Source organism: Haliotis rubra, unplaced genomic scaffold (genome assembly GCF_003918875.1).
Source record: "Haliotis rubra isolate DU_JTF1 unplaced genomic scaffold, ASM391887v1 Scf291, whole genome shotgun sequence".
Taxonomy (NCBI): Eukaryota; Metazoa; Mollusca; class Gastropoda; order Lepetellida; family Haliotidae; genus Haliotis; species Haliotis rubra.
Window position 1 is genome coordinate 1,201,242 of NW_025766959.1, and position 26,509 is coordinate 1,227,750.

At 43.9% G+C, this 26,509-nt stretch overlaps 1 long non-coding RNA gene across 1 annotated transcript; it reads left to right on the top strand.

The window, feature by feature from the left end:
* Positions 1-28: 28 nt before the first annotated feature.
* LOC124281997 lies at positions 29-1,696 on the top strand. The gene is made up of 3 exons (XR_006900033.1): positions 29-66; positions 382-430; positions 1,241-1,696. It is a non-coding gene; the product is annotated as an uncharacterized LOC124281997 (long non-coding RNA).
* The last annotated feature ends 24,813 nt before the right edge of the window (positions 1,697-26,509 follow it).

Below are 26,509 nucleotides of genomic sequence, written 5' to 3' on the forward strand. Positions count from 1 at the left end.
CGGGAGGCTTCACCGTTCCGTAGCAAGTAGCACAGCCATTTAAAGCATATCTGCCCGAAAAAAAGAGTAATGCCAAACTGGTGGACTAGGCTGGCGACTTACTGCTGCCTCGAAGAGAGGCCAACACCGCCAATATGTTTTGATATTACTCTCGATGTATGTAATAATATCCCATGTTTCGGCCTACCCTGTTGGTCGCTTGACTATACATTTACATGGGAGCATTGTCAATCCATCTCAAATACATTCTGTTTTATGTTGATTGTACAGGCCCTTTTCACGAAGCAACCTTTACTAAGGTTAACTCAACTCCCCATTCTTTTAACATTGCACATTATCTACCGTTATATGTACTATTTTGCCATTTATTTTCCTGGTCAGATCCCACTCGGACATGTCAACGTATTTGTGCAGGAAATTGATTTCAAGGGTAAGAACAAAGACTGCAGAAAAATCTGTGACTCTCGAAGCCAGGGCCCCATCTCCCCGCACGTGAAGAACAAGTCAAGTCTAAAGCAGTGCGGGAGTTGAAGATCATTCAGCCCACTGACGCTTCGATAAACAAAATTCATCTTCCGCAGATGTTTGAGAGCGCCCACGCAAATCTAAAATTCTGGGGCCAAATTAATTCTGATGATATCTGTCTAAATGTTAAAATATTCTGCCCCGTTACAACAAAACACTTATCGTTACGCATTACAGCATTTAAAGTTGCCGGTTCTACGTGAAACATACGACGGTCAGGTTCGAACAGAGTCACGAATAATGTCCCCTTAAGGTCACTACGGAGCAGATGAGATAAGGTTGTGGTTCGCCACCACGAAGCCGCAGCGCTGAACTCAAACAGAAGAGCGCCAATTAAACCTCTTCAAAGGCCGTTTATATGTACCGCATCGTTATCTTCGTAGGTCTGTGGGAAGTTACTGGGAACCAGTATATGAACATTTACACAGTATCCCCAGGCCGATGCCCAAGCGCCCGCAATTCGCCGGGTAGTAACGCCCCTTATGTGAGCAAAACTCTGGGTTCAAATACTAGACGATGTTTCTACATTTGTCCGCTCCATTCAAAGTTGTGGTTGAAGGCGGCTGGTGCTGTGGTTTCCCTCGAATGTAGTAAGGCCTTAGATCTGCATCACGTCGGGTATTCCCTTCGACATCAAGCTTGATATAAATTGAAATACACTGTTCTAACTGTAAGGAGCCTAACTAACCCGCAATTCCCTTCAATTCTGGCTCAGACCAGCGGGAGCAACTGATTCAGATGAACCGGAAGTTAAAGCCTAACGTCTATGCATGTAGTGCGTGCAACCTGGAGAGAGCAACGTCCTCTTCCTGCCCTCTGCAAATCATTACCAGCACGCCTGACATCGTTGTCCTGCTGCCGCGCGTGACAAACCCGTCCAGGACAAGGAAACTGAGTCTTACGCCACCAAACACCCCGCAGATGAATAGATTCTGAATGTTTCTTTTCATTACCAGCTTTCAAGTTGTGTTCAGAGGTTTAAACCATCCATCATTTACCATTCACTCATTTCATCCGCCCTCGTCACACTGAAAACCAGGGTCCAATCCCACATATTTTTGAAGTCGATTATTTGTTCTGAAAAAATCCACATTCATTTACCCACCACTCAAAACATCCACCTCTAGAAATATTTGTACGTTGTTCTCAAAATAACTGTTGGCCAATCGCCATCATCACACCCAAAGCTTCCAGCAGAAACGTCAATTTGCAATTGAACAAATCGAGTATGCCGGTGCCGTGGACTGTACCTCTAGCCGTTTCAGACGTTAGCATGTATTCGCAATACTGGCAACCCATTTCGCAATTCCCTGCTTGGTAAGTCGTGCCACGTAATCCCGCCCTTCAAATTCCCCAAATGCATAGTTCGTCAGAATATTGCTAAAGCTAACCCAGTACCATAGCAACCTGATTTCACTCATTTAGTCTCTTCTCAATATCATCGTGCGCACGCACGCGCCGACACAATAAACAGCATCCGTACTAAGTCAGTTAAATCCCGAAAAGCCAGTTTCTTTGTGGGAAGTAAGCCCCAGAAGGAGACAACTGTGATTGACCATTGCCACTCCTCATATATACCTCTCTATGTTGGGACTTGTACAGACATCACCTTCAGCGGCAACGTCATCGCCAGTTGTACACTGTATAGTTTTGTATGGCACTGACAGCTGCTGCGGCTTCGCTTTCGTTACAGATTGCATGTATGTGCTAATATACGTTATGCGTTTCCTTGCCAGATTTCATATTTTCTTGGTAAATAAAGCGCCACCCGAAAATGTAACAGGTTTTAGTCCAGTCTCCACCATACTTCGCATGGTCGCTTTCCCTTCCTCAATAAGCGTTTACAAAAACGAATTTGAGCGATTCGCCGTTTGTGCCACAGGATTAAGAAATGCATGCGCTTAATACATTTAAAAGATGCCGATCGTTCAAAGCCGGTAACAATTTTGGTTTGGAAACATTAACAAAATCTGATTGGGGTGCCAAGAAGAACATTAGTTTATAAATATCAGTTTACCGTTGATGTTCTTAAAGTGCCAGTCCCGAATCTGCTAGTTGAATGCGGTATCTCATTTGCAACATTTTATCCAAAACATTTCTATTATTATAATAGCTTATTGTAATCTTTAGTTATCACAATATGATGTAAGAACTTCTTTGTTACACAGCCAAAATGTTGTCCTATAAACTATTCTTTCGCAAGCACAACGTAATCAGATATGTTCCCTTGTGATCTTTCCCATTAAGTTTCCGCAGTCCAATAGAGTAATATTGTACCCGTGATCTTTCCACAAAACATGAGCATATCCATGGCTAACAAAGTTCAGGAGAATAGAACCCTGATGCAATGCAGTTCAACCGCCATAAAACCCGTCACGCAGCCTGTAAGGGATAATCTATTGAGGTGCGCTTTAACAAAATCCAAATGTGCCGGTATCAGCATGCAGTCGCGATATACATGCATAGATTTGGAAGCTGTCATCGCTGCCCTCATGTGCTAAGTGTGCTAGTGTCCATTTATTCTTCTATTCAAATGCGTCTTTGCTGAAATTATGAAAAACATGGGATGATTGGGATTTGTCTGATTTCAGGTATTTGCGAAAACGCGTCTCTGGTGAACAGAACATACACGGAAGACGTCCTCCTCCTCCCCAGGTCGAGTGTTTCTCCTTTTCTTGAGGCCCAGTTGTTTCGCAAACGCTTCGAGCGTGGGCCTCCATTCTGAATGATCAACGGTTTATTCCAATAGGTAGCCCATATGATTAGCAGTTAGCTGGTTCACAAAATCCGTCCTCGGATAAAACAAATACGTTAGGTTTATTTTCGTTGAATTAGCATTTCGAGTTCCATGCCTTCAGGAACGGTTTTCGTTTCACAGTGCATCCTTTTGGTGAAGCGGTGATTTGCGCCATCATCTTGCAATCTGTTTCACAATCAGAACCATACCGATGACATACTACGGAGACTTGCAAACTTCAAACGACTATTGCTTCAAACAATGTCTGCATACAGCAATAGCAAAACATTACCCATTAAACCCAGCCCCACCCCGGCTGCACCAGCGCCACCATATTAATGATTTAAAACAGTCCGTCCGCACCCAAAACGTCATTATGAACAGGGCTTTCGTGCACAGCCGACGGCTGAACTGCCCATTCCTATCACCCGTCTTGCGAAGTCAGGGTCAAACTGGTGTAAGGTGCAAAAGGAAATGCCGCCCAGCGCCCCTTGCCCAACAGGATCTCGTCCCTCCATCGGTCATTGCGAGCGGCAACTCACGTTAGATGCCCTAATTCCGCTTCTGACTTTTATGAGTGAGTGAGTGAGTGAGTTAAGTATCTAAGAATCACACCGGCAATATTTCAGCAACATCGTAGTAAAATCAAGTTATAGATTTATAATAATTGGGTGTAAATTATAAACACTCTGTCAACAATCGACAGCAAAACAACTAGACAATCGCATAACTATAACTAGTAATTTAATCTAAAACAGTTTAACTATAGAAGACGTCCTGCAATTAATAAACAGGCTATAGATCGCCCACAACTGAAGGTAGATCACTATACTAGGGACTATCGTGGGACTGGTACAGTACATTGCTTCGTGCATGAACCGCTTTCGTGACTCTGTCCAAACTTCAAATTTCAAAGCAATTCTAGACAAAGCCACACATTTAAAACACATATATTCCCACCTGATAGATTAAATTGACTTCGAAGGTTTTGGACGTATCCTATCAGGAGGATAATAAGACTTTACGAACAGCAAAGAGTGCTGTGGATCGATTCCGCTTCCGGTCACCACAAGACAAGGCTGTAAAGGCTATCGAGCACTCACCAGATGCCGCTATTCATGAGTAAGCAAGCGTTAAATTTTGAAATTAGAAGTGTTATTGGAAGGTGCAAAACATTACAGACAAACCAACTGCATTTCCCTCATCTCAGGCCTCCTATAAGAGGTCACATTGATAACAAACATCAGACAGTATCTCGTGCTGCTGCCTTTGTGGACTTATGCTGTCATCCACTCTTATCCAAGTCCTCATATGTACAACCTGCAAAAAGGTAGCATGCGAAGCCGAGGCAGCTTCACCCGTGAACTGCACCCATCATGAGTCATTCAACACCATTGTCATCAGCACCCTTATCCAAAGATGTATTGCCTAATTCTGTCAATGAGGTGCCATGGCTCGCTATTTCAAACTGTATCACTAATCTAGTGGGCAAAAACATCGAGAGTTAAGCAGCAATGACAAGACGAGACAAGACACGATTTTTATTAGGTCAAAGACCAATACAATATAGATAATTTGAATATTCATACCAAAAGTATGGCTATGAATTCAAATATATAGACAGCAATCCATATTGTTATTATCATTATTATTGCCCAAGAGTGAGGATATGTGTGAACGATTTACAAAAATTCAACTTTGTTTCTTTCATTTAAGATAAGAATAAATACACTTTGCAGCTTTCAATACTTCCAAAACTGTTTTCACTTTTAACAATTTGATTAACTTAAGCATACTTATATTTTCCAATAAAATATTCCTAAATGTTGTTTACGTATTTCTCGATATTTTTGGACAAATCAAGAGTACGTGGTACTCATCTTCTATTTCGTTAGTACAAAAGGGACATAATCTATCAGCAAGTGGGATTTTAGGCACACTCCATCTTCCTTTTTCAATCATAAGCATACGTGAACTGAGACGGAAACGTGTAACATCAAGGGGCTGGTGGGGTAGCCTAGTGGTTAAAGCGTTGGCTCGTCACGCCGAAGACCCGGGTTCGAATCCCCACATGGGCACATTGTGTGAAGCCCATTTCTGGTGTCCCCCGCCGTGATATTGCTGGAATATTGCTAAAAGCGGCGTAAAACCATACTCACTCACTCACTCACTCTTAACATCAATTTTAGTTAAATATTTCTCGATGCACAGAGTTTCCTTAATATGAAGATACAAGTTGATAATTCATGTTTCCATATTTGAGAATAAATATCCTTAGCCCTTTGTGTAAATTCTCTCACAAAATCACAACTTTCAGGAAGATATTGGGCAAATATAACCAAAACCAAACCTGAAGAGCGTATCTCTCAATAATCTTGCCCAATTTTCAACATCAGGGTTCTCATTTGAACTGTGTGAAGCCCATTTCTGGTGTCCCCCGCCGTGATATTGCTGGAATATTGCTAAAAAGCGGCGTAAAACCATACTCACTCACTCACTCACTCATTTGAACTATTCCATAATGAATTGCATATCAAAACTATGTATCTATCTAGTTTACTTCTCAAAATCTTAAGCCAATATTTGATAATCCTGTCTAGACGAATAACTTTCAAAGGAAATGTACCCCTATTCTCCAATAAGAAAGTTGATGGAGTTGACATTTCAAATACACCTTCAACTTCATAACAGAGGGATTTAAGCGATCCGAAGTTTAACATAGGACCTGTGGATGATTTACACCGGGAAAAGTTGATAGCATTGCTCAGAGAATACAAAGATACACTGTTCACAGGTTTAGGCAAGGTGAATGGCCAAACATTCATGTTTATACTTAAACCGAATGCAGATTTGAGTCGCAGCCAGTTTGGTCCTCACGCCGATAAGATTGTTGATGAAGAAACTAAATCAATGGTGGGTCAAGGTATAGTGGAACCTAGTACATCAACTGTCAGTTCACCAATTGTTTTGGTTAAGAAGGCTGATAAGAGTTTAAGATTTTGTTTGGACCTGAGAACTTGCTTGACGAACGTTTCCCTTTAATGACTCCTAATGAGGCACTGATGAGATTCAAAAAAATTCAAAAAATTCAGAGTTCTTGATAGGAGCTCTGTTCATAATAAGATTGTTTTGGATGAAATAGTTCTCGCAGTTCTCGCGCATGTGGTTTGGCTTAAAATCTGCCCTTTAGCATTACAGCGTGCTATACATCTTGTCCTAAGTAGGTTGTCCAAAGATCATGCTTCGCGTGTATCTGACCGTGATGGGCGGAAAGCCAGTATGGTGACCGCACATTTCCGAGTTGACGTAACGTGACGCAACCTCGGAAAAATATGCAGCCATGCACTGACGTCATACACGTATGACGTCGACGACGATAGGTCTCGTGACGTCACGACCTACAAACGAAGGTAGTGACGTCACTTGATGGTGACGCAACCTCGTGCAAAATATACTGCCACACTGACGTCACGCCCTACAACGATTTGGTATTGACGTCACGTGGTCATTGAACCGTCACAAATAGGATGATGGTCATCTAGTACGTGTTCGTGCATGTACGTGTGTGTGTGTGTGTGTGTGTGTGTGTGGCATGTGCGCGCATTCTACTTATGACACCTACTAAACTGACGTCACAAACAAAATGGAAGACCATAAGAATCCGTCCGTCAAGCTGAATTCTCAATTGCTCTGAGATTTAGCGTTTTAATTTCATAAATTCACCATTAGCGTGCCAACAATATTTGAGTTTTGAAAGGAGGCTAGGAATCTCGTGCTGTCTATGCAAAGCTCTCTACAATACTAGACCAAAAGAAACACCTAGACACTCTTAACCACACGACCACCCCGTCTGTGTAAAGCTCTCTACCACAATACAAGACGGTGAGACGGTGATATTCTACATGAAACAAAATGTGAGGGTAGAAACGGCAAAGCAGCAAGAAATTACGGAGTGTTACGTTCTTTACATTCGTATCGTAAACCCAAAGCGGGAACGAATAATGAATTTTGAAGGAGGTCTGTAAATGACCGTAACTGCCAATGTAAAGCTCTCTACCACAATACTAGGCAGCAAAACAAAATGTAACAAGACACTCAAAATAACACCCTCCAGCCTATGTAAAGCTCTCTACAATACAACTTACGGGAAGGCGGCTGCATTCCCACCAAATACGACAAAGAAGATATTGAGTCCGGGCTGTCTGTGTAAAGAAGCTCTCTGCAATACTAGACCGCGCGAGCACCTCGCATCCTTCGCTGTTTAAACCACCCCAAAATATACCTAACGAGGTAGAACGAAATCAACACTTTTATATAAAACACAAATGCAGAGACTAGATAAAACAACACATTTCAACTGATTCCCTTTATTCGTAAATATGCACAATACATTTCCTACTCACCAAAACGGTTGGGAGATCCATGTTCCCGTCCACTGACAAAGTGTCTTCTGTTTCCAGTGCGATGGTGGTAGTACTTTTTCTCCTTCTTGTGAAGAAAGGCTTACATCTCTTCTCTATCCCTCTGCTCATTATACGATTCAGAGACGTAGCAGCAGGGACATCGTGTTACCCCGACACTCAAAAATGTCTAACCTCACTCTCGGGCGAAGACGGCTTCCAACTAGCTATGGGCGTAAATCGGTGCTCGTGATACTCTTGTCACCATCAGCGGTTGGCAATGTGCGAAGAATAGGGGGCGTGACCTAAGGGCGCATCTGTCCTGCCATTGGAAGGTGAGGTCAAGTCTGGTCCTGGACATATACTCATAATTTATTACATCAAACACAGGCGTTATCGCTGTGGGTACCCTAATTGCGTAAGCCCGCTAAAGCCGGGCTTAAGCACCTCTTTGTATGGTTGGTATAGTAAAATCGGTTTTGTTTCGAGACGGCGGCGTGGGAAAAAATCGAAGAACATTCCTACAGCTCTATCATCAATAACCTAATTTTCCTCGTCAAAATCCATGGCTCTTAAAGTTCCTGGAGTATACTCTTCTTGGTATTATCATGCCATCCACAGAAAACCATGGAAGCGTATTACTTTTACTGAAATGGTGATCGCATAGCGCCTACCGACGACAAGGCTTTGTACACGAACTCTTTTGTAGGAATAATGCAAAACCGTGAAATTCGGGCCATATTCGGCGTGTAATCTATACCGTAAAAGTGAGTGCGTATGTGTAATCTACCTGGTCTGCTTTTCCTGTCTGTGGCGGGCAAATAAAAACCATGGATATTCCAATCTTCCACCTCAAATTTGCAGTCTATTTTATTACTATTAACACCTTTACTCAAAGTATCCTCCTGCTACTTATACCGCCGCGGTTGTTTCTTGCAAGAAAAGGCTCCATTACGTCCAAACTTCTGCGGATAGCTGGTGATGGTATGGTTTGGAGAGCGATATGCACCCAAAGGTCCCGAAGGGTAATTGGGCAGTAATCGCGTTGTAGACGCTGACCATACACGTCCGGACACGCGCAGCAGGAAGACTCCAGAAAATCGCCCCTCCTATTATCTTTACGCGCCATATGTCCTCGGTTTATCGTATAATTCCTGCTGATGGAGTCTAACCACCCTCTTTATTACGCAATCGTTTCCAATCCACCGCGTGTGCCGAAGCCTTCGAAAATAACCCCTACGTACATCGTTAATCAGCCTGAACCTGCTCAATCGTCCCCTATCTATACGCCAGGCCGCTAAAGGTTCCACCCTCCCTTTCGTCTCTGCACCCTTCCAACTGAGAGCCTTCACCCCTACATACATCGTTAATTGGCCTACAGTGCTCTAATTCGTCCCTATTTATACATGACCGCTGGAGTGTCACCCCGTCTGTCTCTACACGCTTTCCTTCGAAAATAAACTCCTTACGTACATCACGTTAATCAGCCTAACTGTCTCTAATCGTCCTCCTATGAGTACACGATCGCTGAATTATCCCACCCTGGTCGTGTTCATTTTTTCCTTCTTCATACAGACTTACCTACCGTCTCGAAATATAGCCTCTGCGTACATCGTCAACAGGGTTAATTCACTCATCGTCTCAATACACAGTCATTGCGTGTCGTCGCCGCAAATCGTCTCACCAGTTTTCCCCCAATAAAGCTCACATGAAGTCGCGAAGAATTACATCTACTATCATCTTGCTCCCCTCTTTCTCTATCGATGCTCTTCCGCCGTTGTGCGTAGGTACGATAATCAGCCACAACTGCGGTCGTAAACAGTATTACCACCAGTTTGGTTTTAAAGAAAGGGCAGTATTACCGAAGCCTTTACTGATCTCCTTTACGTTAAGTATTTCAGGATGGAGGAGTAAACTGCCCGTCATTCTGCATTCAGGTATAGCAGTACCGCTAAAATGATCACATTGCTGGCCTGCTGCTATCCAACTCTCTATAACTGACTAATGTAATAGCCACAGCATACGACATACAATAAACCGCTGCAATATATGACCTATCGCGGTGGAACTTGTCTTCGACCTCATGCTCTAGCAATCAGACACGCTAAGAGGCGGAGTAAACACGAAGCGGTATGAGTGTAATGCGTTTGGCTTACTATCATATTTTGCAAAGGGTCGGTGATAGCTTTGGAATAGTCTACCCTACTTCTGGATACGGTTGGTCATGCTTTGAAAACAGCTTATAAATATTTTTATAAAGGGTGTTATACGCACATCAGCTTTGGAATTAAGGATGTCATACTCTTGAAAACAGCAATATCGTATTTTTGTAAGGAATTGTCATATTCTCTTTTGGAAACAGTGTGTCATAGCAGAAACCAACATCATGTTGCATAAAGGGGTGTCATGCTTTGGAACCGGTGTGCATGTACTTGGGCATGATTCGCGAACCGTCCTATTAACTTTGGTAGTACTAAATCTGGCAAAGGAATTGCGCCGAGGTTGTAACGGATTACACTTTTGGGAGGAGTTGTCATACTTCTGAACCGAATTGTTCCACGTTGCAGGACGCTGTGTCATACCTTTTGGTAGGTGCCATCTCTTCCTCCCGTGCTTTACTGCAGATACCGCATCTCGCAGAAAACTGACAGCATGGATATCGAACGTTCTCAAAATGTGTGTTTCCAAATTAAGATAAAAGATTCGAATCGCACACTGGAAATTAAGAAAAATGCGTATTGAAGCACAACAATCTAGAGGTGTGAAGAACCGCTGCTTAACATCGGTAGCCATTCTGCAGCCCTCACCCAACCGCCGCTTTAAGCTCCTCTGGAGAGGACCTCTCTCCTGCAGATCGTCATCCCAACAAAGGACGTGGTTAATTTACCGGTGGAATTTTGGTGAACTCTTCACTTCAACGAATTAGATTTACGGTCGATCACGAGGTGATGACAAGTTGTGTCGCTTTGAATGGCTGTATTACCTGCTGCATGACGGGACAGGGCTGCTCAGTTACAGAACCGATGGGATGGAAGAAGACTGGAGGCGGAATTAATTCTCGGTATATCAGAGGGGACAAGAATTGAGTCACTGCTGCCAACGCGGAAGAAAATTGGGATTTAGAGCTGATGTCGGTGCGGAAGCGTCAACACCGTAACACCACCACCACCATACCCAATCATCATTGCCATTGTCACCACTTTGCCGTGTTGTGGCGTCATCTACGGGGTTATCCAAACCGGTCTATGTAAAACGGGACTACCAGACTACAATGGCATTACAGCGCTAATGTGTGTATTGTAACCGTACCATCCTGAAGGGACACCTACCTTGAGACGTTTGACGCACGGTAGTAAGTGTCATATCAGGCAGAAGGATGACAATTCAAAATAGTCAGTGACCGCGCTGCGCAGTCCACCTGGCTGTGAGTCACCCAACGGTCCACTTTCCGGGACCACCCATCTTCTCCTAAAGAATGCTTTGTACATTGCAAAACGGCGGCTAGCATTATAGTTTGTTTTTCCAGCGGCGGTAGCACGGCTAAGCATCACATTATTCGCAGCTTCGTAACTTCTACGGTTGAGCCTATACTCAGCGCGCTACGTATTGCGAAACCAATGCCTCGTCAAACTCAATGAGTCGCGATCCGACCGGTAATAAGCTCTTCGGGCGATTCGTCTCTCACTATAAAAGCCACAACGCTCTCCTGGATTGCCTCCGAAACACCAGCCATAATGATCTTTCCCTCACCGCTCCGATTCACCATTACCCACGGTCTATGTTCTACAGTCAAACGATCATGAGAACGACGATCGTCGTTCGTCATTTACGCCCTGACGGGCGCCCTATCATTATCGTGAGTGGTGGCTCTCCAATCTTAATTAGCCCCAATCCTCCGGAAGTCTATCACTTCTAGAGGACCAAAAGAGATACCGTACGCATCGTAAACAACGACTGACGCGAGACCACTTCGGCGCATCGACCAGCGGCGGCAGCACCACCACCGACCACCAAAAACGACACCACACGGCGGCGACCAAGGATCGAACAACCTTACGAACCACCAAGAAGCCGAATTGACCGTCAACTATGCAACTAAAAGAGAAATCCCGGGCGACGACGGTAATCGACGCAGAGGGCAAAATGAAGCAGAACCACCAGAAGCATTGCAAATGGCTACCACTGTCGCCTACGCGGGGCAGCGAGAACAGCGAAAACCCGAGGAAGCTGGGAGAACTGTAGACATCGAGCTCACAGGCTTCGTGGGTCGAAGCCGATCGAGCGATACTGGTGACTCCGCGATTTTCGTTTACCTGAACAAGCGCGCACCCACTCCTTCTCGGCGTGTCGATGCGGCGGATTATAACAACGATGATGATAGTAATATTTTTTTAAAATAAAACGAACCGGATCGCGTGTTCCATTGGAAAGTCGTAGCATTCCGCTATTTCTGTCATTATTCGCGCACCCCCAACTTAGGGTATGTCGAGGTCTGGATTGGAAAAAAGGGGTGCATAGTTTATGCAGTTTTTTTGTAAACTTATCCCCGTCGTACTTCTTTTAGATCAGTTAATCGTCAAATGCATTGTAGAAGCTGATACTTTAGGAATGGCGATAATCATACTTTTGGGCGGTATGTCATTCGCTGGCGTGATTATATCGCCTTCACCGATACTTTTTAGCGGTAAAATCTATGGAGCGGGTCCGGGGCTAATGACACGATTTTGGAAGGGTCTATCATACTTTTGGAACAGCGTGGCAGTAATTATTAGAACAACGGCGTCCTTCGCTGCTTACCAGAAGCGGCCTTTATCATACATTTGGGAGCAGTTAAGTACGTTGGGAAGGGCGATGTAACTGACACTTTTAGAATAGCCGTCATAATGGTTTTTGGAACAATTGTGTAAAACCACCTTCGGGTGTGGTTATACATTCTCCTGGCCATTTATTTCAGTAGTAAAATCTCACGGACACTAGAAACCGAGGACAGTACGTGTTTTAAATCAAGACGTCACGGTAGCAGCTTTGATAAGATTATTTATCTCATTGCAATGTTAGCCGGTTAATTTACGCCATTCCTCCGCGGGAGATAGATATACCTAAAATTCGTGTCTCTTTACCAGCTAGTAAATTGCCTGATATCTACGTTCAGCAGAATTTTCTTTCAAACAAACGGAAACACGTTTTGTTGTCGAAAGGCGTAGCTGATTGGCGATACACCGTTGATCCGTTATAGATTCACACCTGTTCCACAGCGACAAAATGGCCTGAGGGTGTTGTTCGTATGAGTGGAGTGGCAAGAAGCTATGACGGTCAGCTGCATGCGCGATAGCTAAACCAATAGCCCTAGGGCCGTCAGACACACATGCTTTGGATATTATCACGAGTCTCTTTCTCCCTCTCTTGCCATAGTTTTCCATTTTCCAATACGAATAATCCTCCTTTGGGGTATTACGACATTTTCAGCGCATACGGGCGCACAATGCAAATGCAGCATAAGCCGTATTCCCTCCTACTACTAAATTACCTCTTTACCCCTTTATATACAGTGGAGAGGGCCCTTTATATACCGTCATGTTGAGAGAGAAGCCCATAAGCGTTGTCACCACCTCCCGAGGAAGTAAACATGGACGACTATGGCTGATGGGCAGAAACGTCTAGTCAACAGAGATTCATTTCCCAAATCCCCAAGAAGATATTCAGACTCTTAATAGGAGACCACCCTAGCGGTGCAGGTAAAACCACTTTCGTGAAGCACATGCTAGAAAACGATATAGATGGTCCATGGCCTTTACTAAGCAAAATTACTAGGACTTGTTATAGTATGGGTCTACAGTGAAACACCAACCCGTATACGACGCTATAAAGCCATCTGCATCAGGGGAGGTATGAAACCATTTCGTTTAAATTGCAAAGATTCATTGGCGTAAGAGAGCTCGTTGGCTGGCTTCATCTGAAGCGTCAGCCGTGAAGCAGCCGGCGAAGCGATTTGATTAAAGGGCGAGGACAAAAGAGTTACTTAGATACGTTCGTTCGAAAGATCGCCTCATATCGACAAATAGTATACCTATACTTATTACCGGAATATTTTTGCCGCTGAACACCACAGTTCCATGCGAATCGATCAGTTTAAATTATACCAGATTGTTGTGTACGAAGAATCCCGGGATAGAAGCCAGATAGAGGCATTTAGCTGGGACAAATATTTTCCGATTGAAATGGGAGAAAGCTTTAAGAGGCTTACCTTCACATCCGCAACACCCGCATTAACGCCAGAATTTAACACCGAATCCACCGCCCGAATGTTTGCCGAGGCCGAAACCAGTTTAAACAGAGAACGGAGAAATGAAAACATACAACCCTTAATCGTTTAGCGAACGGATTGCCATAACGTTTTAAAGAGTTGCCGTTTCGGGGAAATGAAATGCTGAGCAGACGACGAACGTGGGGGTAGCCTCGCGACGGATCCACGCACGACGGCTGACCAGGAAAGCAATAGTAGTAGCAGCACCAGATGACTATCGACTATTCTGGCGACGTCGTTTACGACTACAGCTCGTATGACTCTAGTAATTAGTGAGCACGAGCACCATCGCCTACCACCATGAGTTCTTTTCTTCTTCATGCTTTGGGGACAATGACGCTATTACATTGTCGGGACGATGAAGTGTTCTTTGTATAACTTAATGACAGCCGAATAGCAGTTTAATTCATCGGCGATGATAGCGTATACAGTTTTGAGAACAGTACCGCTTCAGCGGGGTGATTACTTGCCATACCATAGGGTCAAATACCTCTATACGAGCCCGCACTGGAATGCGTTCTGAACGAGGGAAACAAATAACCATAAATGTCGCGAGAGGTCGTAAAAAGTACCTCGCGTCAATTTTACCCAAGATCGTTCTGAGTAAAGCGACACCCTTAAATAACCATAAAGTTACGATGCCAATAAAATTAAGCTCAAACGGTGAAATTACACTCGACTTCGACGCTGAAACGTCGTAAGAGAACACCGTGTGGTAAGAGAAGATATGCGCCAAAGGCGATTCCGTCAACAGAGGTTAAAATAGCCCAGCGGACATTGTACACACTACACCGGCGTAGGGCCCCAACCGCCGTCAGAGCGCCCGAATTCGTTAATTGTTTACCCTAAGAGTCATAGACGCTTTTAGCAAGACAGCCGATTAATGTGTATTCCGACTTGAGATTTAACGGCGATCGATGATCAGGACTCAGGCCAACTCCTAAGAGAAAAGAGCTCTCCATACTCTATGCCGGTGACTCAGAGTTTCGCACGCTGGCAAAGACGAAAATATTAACAAAGGAAGATTGTTCATCACCATTTATTTATGCTGCCTCTTTTTAGCTTCAGTCATAACAAACCTCGTGTCAGAAAGGTAGGGTCTAATACCCATATAGCCGATGTCCTCCTTAACCATCACGCTGGAATTGCTCCCCAGAAGACGCATTCCAGCGCCGCCCATTCCTCTCGCGAAGAATGGTCCGAGCATCGGGCAAGATACTATCCTGTCAACCCATTGCTCTTTTAAGCTTTGACGGTTAACTTCAATCCATACAGACCATATGCTAAAGATATTACCGACTTTATTAAACGATCCAGACTTGCAGGAGATTGTGGGGATCGCGCGAACTTTGAGTTATACCGGAGACCTCTGTAAGTCTTGTTCTATTACGAGCTGACGAAAAGCGAGGGTAAGTAATAAATACTTGAGTAGCGCTGCTTTCCTGTAAATGAGAATGGCAGACACTGTCGGTTTGAAACACTGAAGCACTCGTAATGGCAGGTTATACACGAGCGTCAACTCCTCACGAAGTCAGCTTAGAAAGGAAGAAGAAACGAAGTAATGAAGAAGGGCTGGAGCTCGGACAATGCCGGAGGTGAAACAGTTCAAAGGGTGATTACTCGTGGGTCGACAATTATCGACAATGGCCTGGAAAAGTTATTAAACCTTACTGGCTGAAATGGATTAGAGCGTCGCCGTATTATGATATTATCGAGGTTTTGATTCGCGGGTTAGCCACTTAAGAAAATTATCGGAGGCTAGGGAATGAAAGGTTTCTGTCAAACCTACCCTGCTCAGGTAACGGTCTGGTTAAAGAGACAGCCGGCCTTACAGTCTACATAAACCTCACCGCGCCTGCCAAGCTTTCCTGAACAAGCACTATTCCGGCTACCATATGTAATTACCAAAGGACCAGTTGTGGCAGGCTGATCGATTTGTCGGACGTGTCGCGTATTAGCAAAGTCAACGATGGTTACAAATTTATATTATGCGTTATAGACGTGTTCAAGGATCAAAAGGCTGTAACAGTGACCGACGGTTTCAAAAGAATTCTGAACCGTGCTAAGTTCCTCGCCATTTTCCATAGCTTAATGACCGATAAAAGGTAGTGAATTTGTCAACGAAGTTCCTTTAAGCATCATATTAGCGAACGTTCTGGAAATGTTTTATATTCTAGTCCGAACGATGACGTGAAATGTTCTGTCATTGGAAAGATTTCAGAGAGAACTCTAAGACCGGATGTGAGGAATGCTTCAACACACTGTGTCGCAACCTCGGTATGTATGAGGGGTATTGGCTAAAATATTGAAAGCCTACAATAACGCATACCACGCTTCCATGGGACATAAGCCTAGCGACGTGATAACTATTCTCGACGAGATAGCGGTATGGAACCACACAGCGCGAGGCAGCAAACGCAGTCAAAAGATTCCCCTCAAGCAAAACGTTAAATTCCCCAAAACGTGAGAAATACTTTATTGCCGCAAACACCAGTCAGAATTTCGACGAGTAAAGGGAATTTTTGTTAAAGGTTACGGAGGCCAACTGGACCAGGGAAATATTTTTAATGGTCAACAAAGTTAGATATAGGAAACCGACATCACTCTATAAAATCTGGCGACTACAATAGAAACGCTATAAAGGAACATTTTTACCGGATGAGTTACAAGTCGTGTCGGAGCCGGAGCGTAACGGAAGTAGAAAAGTGTTAAAGAGAAGGGTCAATAAGACTACGGGTAAAGAGAAATACTAGTTCGATGGAAGGGATGCCCGAAAGCAAAGAATTCGACCAATGGCTACCAGAAAGTCACATGGTAGGGATTTCCTCAAAAGGGGGTTGACGTGCATGAGGAAGCTACCACTACACACCATCCTGCTATGCGTGCTGATCGTATGCTACCTGTCGCTGAAAGGTACCACATCGTCCGAACTAGCCCGAGGGATATAAAGAAGGTTAAAGAACCGTTGTTTGAACTACTGAAAGTATATCGCTGTCTCACGCATTTCGGTTCATACCCCTCCGGCCTTTTAAGAAGTCATAACAGCAACAACCTTCATCTGTCACCGAACGTCAGCGTATGGGAGAACAGCACCACGCATTATGAATAACGGTGATGAAGTTTACAGATTTTTACATTACCCTACCAAGCGATGCCAGTCCCGGAAACTCGATCGGATAATGTACAGCACACTTACACCGTAGATTTACCGCTACCCCTGAAGGTAAAACGAAAGGATAATTGCAGGGTTGGTGTTAGTACTGTGCAGATACCCGTGACATGGCACAATTTACCTGTTCCTCATAACGCTTTCAGCGCGTACATGACTGTCCCCGTCCGTGAGAGAGTGTATAAGAAGGGCGTGGTGAGAAAGGATAAATTCGGCTTAGAAACCAAATTTCTGGGGCAGCTAATGCTGCCGCAAAGGAATTGTACAGTCGCGAGACTCTTAGATACCATGAATAGCTCCATCAACATGCGGTTGCAAGCCTGGCGTGAAGAATATCATAAACATAGTAATGCAGGGGGTGGTGTGGAAATCGATATAGAATTGATAACGCCTAAAGAGACTAGTAAATATTTGTACTCCCGAGACGATTTAGTCTACATGGCCTCGGGCTTTGTGGAAAGCGATTTCGAGGGGGTCGATGCTGAAGAGGTGAGACATGTTTTAGGAAAGTGTGGTCCTAGATTCGACGTGTCTCCTTACTTGGCTTCCATGCTGGGTTTCACAACCGTAGTGCCCGAGGGCGACAGGGCGACTCCGTAGAACGACTTCCGTATGCATCGATGTTCCAATTTCTCCAAAGAACAACTTTTCCACAATATGTACGTCTATGCCGACATTATACACGAACAGATAGTTGGTCACACAATGGCGCCTCTGTTGACATTGATACCCGTCAAAAAGGAAAATGTTAAAAGATGTAGTATACGTGGAGCCGAAAAGAACCCTATTCAATATCTGTCTTTAAAATGTGACGAGATACGTTCTGTGACTATTCTTATAAGAGACGATCGCGATCTAATCTGCATCATTTGCTAGCAGCGGTTGGTCGGTGGTGATACTCCATTTTAAAAGCGAGGGATAAACGCCGTAAGACGTCTGTAGAGGGATGTACGGGAATCACATACCCGGTGAACGTGGGCAGGCATTATGGTCAAGGTGGTGCTGGACTCGGGAATATTTTAGACGCTATAGGTAGAATAGCGATGCCCCTGCTAAAGTCAACGGGTAAAAATACTATTGAGGGAGGGAGCCAAGGCTGCTGCGGGTGTTGTGGGCAGCGTGGTGACGGGTAGTTCAAAAGCGCCAGAAAGTATAAAACGCATCGAAGTAGCAGGGCGCTTAAAAGCACGATGAAAGGTGTTTTGGGATCATTTCCATCGGGGACGTCGAGCCATAAGCGTGACTCGTTAATACGGGTAATCAGACACCTCGTAAAAAATACGCCGTCTAAAAGAGAGAATTCCGGCTGTTTGATCCCTCCCGAGCAGAAAGAAGCGTAGGAGAAAGTCTAAGAGGCGTTTGGTATTTTAGTAGAGATATCATAGCATCCATCACGATGTCGAGGGACATGGAACACGCGCAATGCGGTAAAAGCGAACTTGATTTATTTTCATTACCGGGTATTGTTTCCACGATGACGGATTCACACTGGACCAAATAAAGTCCCGTTACAGGCCTCGGGCAGTTGGACGGCACCATAAGGTTTGATATCAATAACCCTATAAACAGCTAAGTAGACTTGGCTGAATGTTACCTGAGAATTGTATGCGAATTTAAGACGACGGATGGTCGTGCTACAGTCGCTGACAATGTGTCGAGCGCTGATGGGGAGACGGTGACTAGACGTAGAGATGTGCGCCCTCGTGACAAATACTCTACATTCTCTATTTCGGGAGGTGAGAGTAATAGCGGGCTCCTAATCAACTAGAATTAACAGACAGTTTGGGTACATACCCGCACAGAGGCGTACATAGAAACACTACTGAGCTGCGATAAATCGCAAATAGACAACAATTTGGTAGCACAGAATTTCAGTAAAGATAAGGCAGGGTGTTTTTAACTTTTCTCTAGGCAATGAAGATTCCAACCCGCATTCGCGAAACGACGGCAAAATGTGTGCCCAGTAGGCCCTTAGAACTCGTTGGAACATTACACTCTGATTTGTTCATGCAGCATAGATACCTCATAGACGGGGTACCTTTAAAATCGAATTGATACGTGTAGCCCAAATAACTTCTATATGTTAGCACTCCACTACGGACGAGGCCGGTACTTTCATACCCGGTTATGCTTGCCATATACTCTCAGCCGAATTTCATGTCAGACAAGTAAACGTAGCACCAGCTATTAGAGATAGCCATATTAGAGGTTTGACGCGTGGAAGTACCATGAAATATCCCATAGCCCAGGAGAAAACTACGGCAGCACGACATTCCCCAAGGCCTGATAGAATATAATTCGAACATTTAATAATGGGTCACATTCCTAAAAGAATAGTACTCGGTCTCGTTGACAACGAATCCTTTGCGGGGTTTCGAACAAAATCCTTTTAATTTCCAGCCTTTTGGATTGGACGGAAATAGCCGTTAAAGTAAATGGTCAGGAGGTAGGCAAAGATGCCATACCGTCAATTTCGAACCCGACTCTACACGGATGTATCAGACATACCTAGAGCTGTTTAGAAATACAGGGGTTTGGGAGAAATTCCACGCACACAGTGACTCTCAAAGAGTTTTAGACGGCACTACATTGTTTGTGTTCGATTTAACGCACGATTTAGGTGCTGACATGTCACACGTGTATCCGAAGAGCTCTGGTAAGGTCGGCATAGAATTGAAATTTTCGCAGCCAACGCCCCGAGCTCTGACGTTAGTGTGTTATAGAGAGCTGGACAGCGTAATAGAATTTGACCACTTTAGAAATGCCGCTATACACTGACGTAGACGAGGGACGAGTTACATATGCTTCTAAAATGTTGTACGGTCGAGATTTGGAATGGTTTGGTCGTAATGAGCCTTTCCTTAAAAACAACTATGGCGGTATAAGTAGCATAAATACTTTGGAAGAGGTGTGTGGTAATAAAATAGTCGGGATGAAGAGACTGAAATATCCTATACTGTTTATTTGCAACACGGACAGAAAAAGCGAACCGGGAAGTCACTGGCTCGCTTTAAGCGTAGAGGCACCCGGTAGATTACACATAGATTACACGCGAATATGGCCCGAATTTCACGATTTTGTGACAAAATACGGTCGTTAGCATTATTCCTACAACAGAGTTTGTGTGCAAAGTCTGTCGTCAGTAGCTTGCGGTCACCATTGTTTATATTTCGGTAGCTGGCGATCTCGAGGTATTTCTAAAGACGATATAGTTAGTCATTTCAGTAAAAGTAATACGCTTGCAAACGATTCCATGGTTTTCAGATGGTATGATAGTGCCAAGAAGAATATACTCGAGAACTTTAAGAGCTATGGATTTTGACGAGGGAAAAATTAGGTTATTGATAGAGCTGTAGGAATGTTGTCAATTTTTCCCACGCCCGTCATCTCGCCAAAACCCGGTCTTACTAGACAACCATACAAAGAGGTGTTAAGCCCGGCTTTTAGCGCTTAGGCTGTCAGGTACTCGCAGCGATAACGACTGTGTTTGATGTAATAGGTATAATTATGTCCAGGACCGGTATTTGACCCCTTAGCGTCCAATGGCAGGATGATGCGCCCTTAGGTCACGCCCCCTATTCTTTTTGCACGTAACCGCTGATGGTGTTGAGAGTATCACACACCCCAGCACGCAGTAGCTAGTTGGAAGCCGTCTGCCCGAGAGCGAGGTTGTATATTTTGAGTGCTCCGTACAACGATGTCCTGCTGCTACGTTCCCAATTCGTATAATGACCAGAGCGATGGAGAAAGATGTAAACTTTTCTTCAATAAGAAGGGAGAAGTATCGCCATCAAAGGACTCTGGAAACGAAGACACCTTGTCGGTGGACGGGAAATATGGTATCCAACGTTTCAGCGATGATAATGTGGATTCAAAATTACCGTTTCGCAACAGGGAGAATGGAGGAGAAACGGTGAAAGACTGTTCTTGAGGTACACGCGGAGACACATGGGGGAACCTAGCAGGCTACTGACGGATTTAAGCCAGAATTACTGTTACGAAGCAATGCTCAGCGGCTACGCCAAGATGGTTTCTTTCCAGGACTGGCCAGAACAAATGGTTCAAAAGGGAAGACAGCTAGCCCGGAGAGGATTCTTTTATACGGGCGTGGCGGACAAGGTCGTGTGTGCATGGTGTGGATTAAGACTATGGAAATGGTGTGCAGAAGACGATATAGACTTTGAACACAACAGGTTCAGCCCGTCGTGCGCATTTCTCAAAATTACGTGCCCCGTGAGGTTTGATACTGACATGAGAACTGTTTTGTAAACTGAGCTGATTTGTGGGTAGAAATGTAGATGTGCATATTTACGAATAAAATTTGTGAAATGTTGTTTTTACTAGTCTCTGTTGTGTTTTATATAAAAGTGTTGACGTTGTCTACCTCGTGGGTATATTTTGGGGTGGTTTAAACAACGAGGGATACGGTGCTCGCGCGGTCTAGTATTGTAGAGAGCTTTACATAGACTGTCCGACTCAATATCTTCTTTGTTGTATTTGGTAGAATATAACCGCCTTCCCGTGTTGTATTGTAGAGAGCTTTACATAAACTGGAGGGTGTGTTATTTTTTGAGTGTCTTGTTACATTTGTTTTGCTGCCTAGTATTGTAGAGAGCTTTACATTGGCAGTACGACATTTACAGACCTCCTTCAAAATTATTATTCGTTCCCGTTTTGGGTTTACGATACGAGGTAAAGAACGTAACACTCGGTACCACTCTTGCTGCTTTGCCGTTTTCTACCTCACATTTTGTTTCATGTAGATGTGTGTTGAACATTTGTCAATGTTGCGTGAGGTGTTTGAGCGAATGACGTCTTTTGGTTTGACTTTCATTTCTTTATGGCTGCTATAGAATATCTTGGTTTCTCAATTTCTGCTGATGGAGTTGGTCCTGGTAGGAAAGGCTTTAAGGCGGTTCTGAATAATCGTATTCCTTGTACATGGGAGCAAGTTAAGTCATTTCTTGGTTTGGCTACATGCTTTGTTAGATTTATTCCCAATGTTAGTCGCATGGTAGAATCTCGTACGTATGTTTGGCATGAAAGTGAACAGAGTGTGTTTGGCAGAGATAAGGCTGTTCTGACTAAGGCGCCAGTGTTAGCGCATCCTGACTTTAGTCCTTATGCTTCTGCATTTGTTGTTCAGACAGACGCCAGTAAAACGGGGTTAGCAGGGTAGTTCTGCTGAATGATCATCCTATTGGCTATGCTTAAAAATATTATTGCATTGTACACAGGGAAGCTTTGGCACTTATCTGGGCAGTACGGAAATTTAAAGAATACATTTATGGTAGGAAGTTTGTAATCAAAACAGACCACAGGCCTTTGACATTTATTATGTCATCAAAATCTAATAAATGCGCAAGATGGTCTTTATAACTTTCAGATTATCAGTTTGATATACCTATAAATCTATATACCTGGGAAAGATCACATTCCAAGTTACATTCTGTCAAGATTTCCCGTGGAAGATTCAGAGGCCTTATCAACAGATAAACAGCATGCTGTTATCAAGCATGATCATGATCTTGCTCATTTTGGCGTGATACGTACATGGAATTTAGCATGGATGACTGACAAGTCCACTACACAAGTTCGAGAATACGTCAGTCAGTGTTCAGCGTGTACAGAAGGCCTTCATGCTGTGTCGCGGAGCCCCATTGGTGTAACTCGGATAGATTCAGTACCATAGCAAATTATCCACTGTGACTTTGTCGGACCCTACACCATTGACAAGTTGCGAGTAGTACGTGTTGACATGTTTGGACGATCTGATCCGATCGCCCGCACTCGATCTCCAGACACGACCTCTATCAAGTAGTCCATCAAGGTCGTTTCTGTGCAACAGCAATGTGTCCAGATCAATGAATATCAAATAATATTTTATCAAAATTAGTCATCCTGGTTATCCTATCAGGATATTTCAAGATGGCAGCATTTCCGGCTAGGGGTCAAGTGGCGTTCATGAGACCGAATACGAGAAGTATAGGATCTCGCGGGGCGGGAAACGAGTGGCGGGAAATACGTAGCGGGCGTATGGAAAGATTGGATCATCGATTGATAATGCGTAGGTCAGCAACATGAGGATGTTGTCAGATATGTGTTTGTGCAAGCATTCTCTTGAGAGGATTTGGGTTGGCCCTGAAAAGGGCCGTGGGAAAGGTGACGAGTCGTCTATTATTGTTTTGGCTGATGTAGTGGTCTGCAAAAGGTATTCTATGGTTACCTCCAACTGCAAGACAAACTGAATATGATTTTGGATGGTCTCTAAACGCATTTCCAAAAGCGTTTGCACTGACTGAACTAAAAAAGGCACTTCCAATGGTAATAGGTCCGTATTCGCCTGTCTCCAGGAGCACGTTTCCAGCTGAATGGAAAACTTTTTTATCTGCTTGAGGAATTACTGGCCTAGTGTCATAGTGATCTGGACATTTGCATCAAGGCTGTGATGCATTCTGCAATGTTTGCATCCAACTGTGACTCAACAATGACCTGCATGTTTCCTGCAGACCTTTCAAAAACTGTTTTTGAACTCAACGCTATAGATAGGCATGGAAGACATACAACATGCCTGTAATTATGGAGATGTGGACTGGTGGTTGTTAAGACTCCATGACCCGTGCATTATATTAATGCTTGGGTTGATTCTGAAATGGATGTCATCGCTGTTACAAGGCAGCGTGATCGGTATGGTCAATATTAGAGCTTAACAACGTCAGCTGGCAAAAACCTTCAAGTGCAGTCAGGCAACTATGAGCAAATTGAAACACCACTACCAGCAAACAGGCCAGACCCAAGACCGCACAAAATCTGAAAGAGTCACGACACTGCTACATCCGGCATATCCATCGACGTCACTAGGAAGCACCATCAACAAACGAACAGTCCCTCGAAGACTTGGTATGGCTGGTATAGGAGCCTACAGTGAGTTTAGAATTACGCTGCACTCAGCAATATTCCAGCTATATGGCGGCGGTCTGTAAACAAGCGAGCCTGGACCAGACAACCCAGTGACCAACAGCATGAGCATCGATCTACGCAACTTGGAACAGATGACGCGTGTCAACCAAGTCAGCGAGCCTGACCACCCAATCCCGTGACTCGCCTCTTATGATAAGCATGGGTTACTGCAGATCAATTCTAACCCTGATCTTCACGGGCGCAATCGGCACGAACTATTTGTTTGCTGTTTAACACCACCCTCACCAATATTCCTGCTTTATGGCGGTCTGTAAATACTCGAGTCTGGACCGGACAATCCAATAATCAGCATCATGAGCATGGATCTACGCAATTGCGATACGATGTCTGAACCAAGTCAGTGAGCCAGACCACCCGATCCCGTTAGTTGTCTGACCATGGCTAAGTGCGAGTTATAAAAGACCAACTATATTGAGCTTCAAAATCGGATTTCTATGATGCCAGGATCATCAGCAAGTTAGAAGGTATGTGCTCTAAAAGAGAGGCACTGTTTGGGCTGATGGGAAGCCTCTGCGACTATTACCCAGATGTCTGAAAACAAAGAACCCACACAACGCCTCTCTGACAGCTCCTAAGAGACACACCCTCATGATAAAGTAACAATTGCAAAATCGAAATCCTACGAAAATTGAAAAGGTTTCGTCGTCTCTACTTAAATGTCCGTTACATGGCTCTGTCAAAAACACTATGGCTGCATCTCCAGCTGATCACAAGTCTTTCCTGGATACCTTTCATTCGGGAAGCCTATGAGGAAGCCACCTTCTTTGGACTTGAAACCTACCACATAAAAGAGCATCATGTACGTACCCATCACTTTCGCAACCTTACTGCCCTATACATTCCCAGGTCACACAAAACATCCCTGATAAATCGAGACTACCGTCCACCCTAGGGTTCAGTCAACCTTGAGCTGTAATGGGACATAGACGGAAACAGGACAAGCCCATGGGACGACATGGTCGACGTGCACTTTGGAACTTCATCAATGGAAGCCACAGACAAACCCTCCAAAAATATCTTGACCATGCAGTGTGCTTTGAAAGATGTGGAAACTGTGCCTGCGAATGTCGCAAGGCTCAACTGGATCCCTTTTCTGTCCCCCATGCAGTTACCTCAGTACAAAAAGGTGATTCATCACAGTCCACTTCGGTCCCTCCAGTTTCACTTTGCTAAGCCTGTCCATGTCAGTGTTAACTTCGTGTCGGTCTCAAAATTAAGAATATAAACGGTACTTGAAAATCACACCATCCACATGAACCTACCCCTACCGGGCTTATTTGGAAGCGTTGCTGAGTTGTGGGGATGCGGCCACATAGATGGTACACACATGGAGCTGGAAGATGGACGAATGTAACAAGAATAAAAATGCAGTTCTGGTAGCATGGCGACGGGTCATTCTGCCTACTGCAGAATCGGAACTGACAGGGCGTCTCCATTGTGACATATTACTCCAAGAGCGTTATCTCATGGATGGGGTCGACATGAAATTGGAACCGATTTGAAGCTTGATCAATGCAGGAGATGTCAAATGTCAGTTTTATGCGCGCCAAGTCAACATTGAACAACACATATGCTGTGTAAGAGCCAAATGTATGGGGTAACAGCTAAATGCTCCTTAACCCGAGTACAGTCAAATCAAATCTCTTTTATTCCATTACTGAAGAAGCCAAATGCCTATAGTACATAGTACGTTTTTTCGATGTATAAAAGCGTGGTACAATGAAAGCTGAGTGTCGTCATAGGTGACACATAACGGTAATAGGTACACCTGAAGAGCCGTTGAACGGCGAAAGATCTTGTGAATATATAAAGGAGATTTGAATAAATATCTGTCAAGAATAAATATCTGCACTCATATTTTATATATTTATTGCTTATACACCTGCAGAAATCACTTGTTTATGGTAATACTGCGGATATTTTGTCAGTGTGGTAAGGACATACCAACAAAAAGTGGAACACATCTTCAATACTAATGTACAAAATTTACACAATCTGTTTTCTCTTGGATTGTTATAATGTCTGCCCTTATCGATCACAAGGTCATGTGAAGAACATCTAAATCTGGATAATGAAACGAAGAATTTTCTGTGATTAATTTCGTGGAGGTATTGCTCTGTATTTAAAACAGATTTAAAAGTACTGTAAAATGTGGATTTGGGCTACTGTATAAAGATGATTTCCAGGTCTGAATGTACACATCTTTTAATCATTGTGATACAGCATTATGGAATGACTAGGGGCAAGTAATCTTTTGTGACAAAAACATCACTGAAACCACAAGGATTTAGTAAATTGCTAACATTCGTTACCAAATTTGATTTTCCTTCAGTGTCAAACAAACACATATTATTATAACATTTCTTGGGCAACCTTGTTACAGGTATATCCAA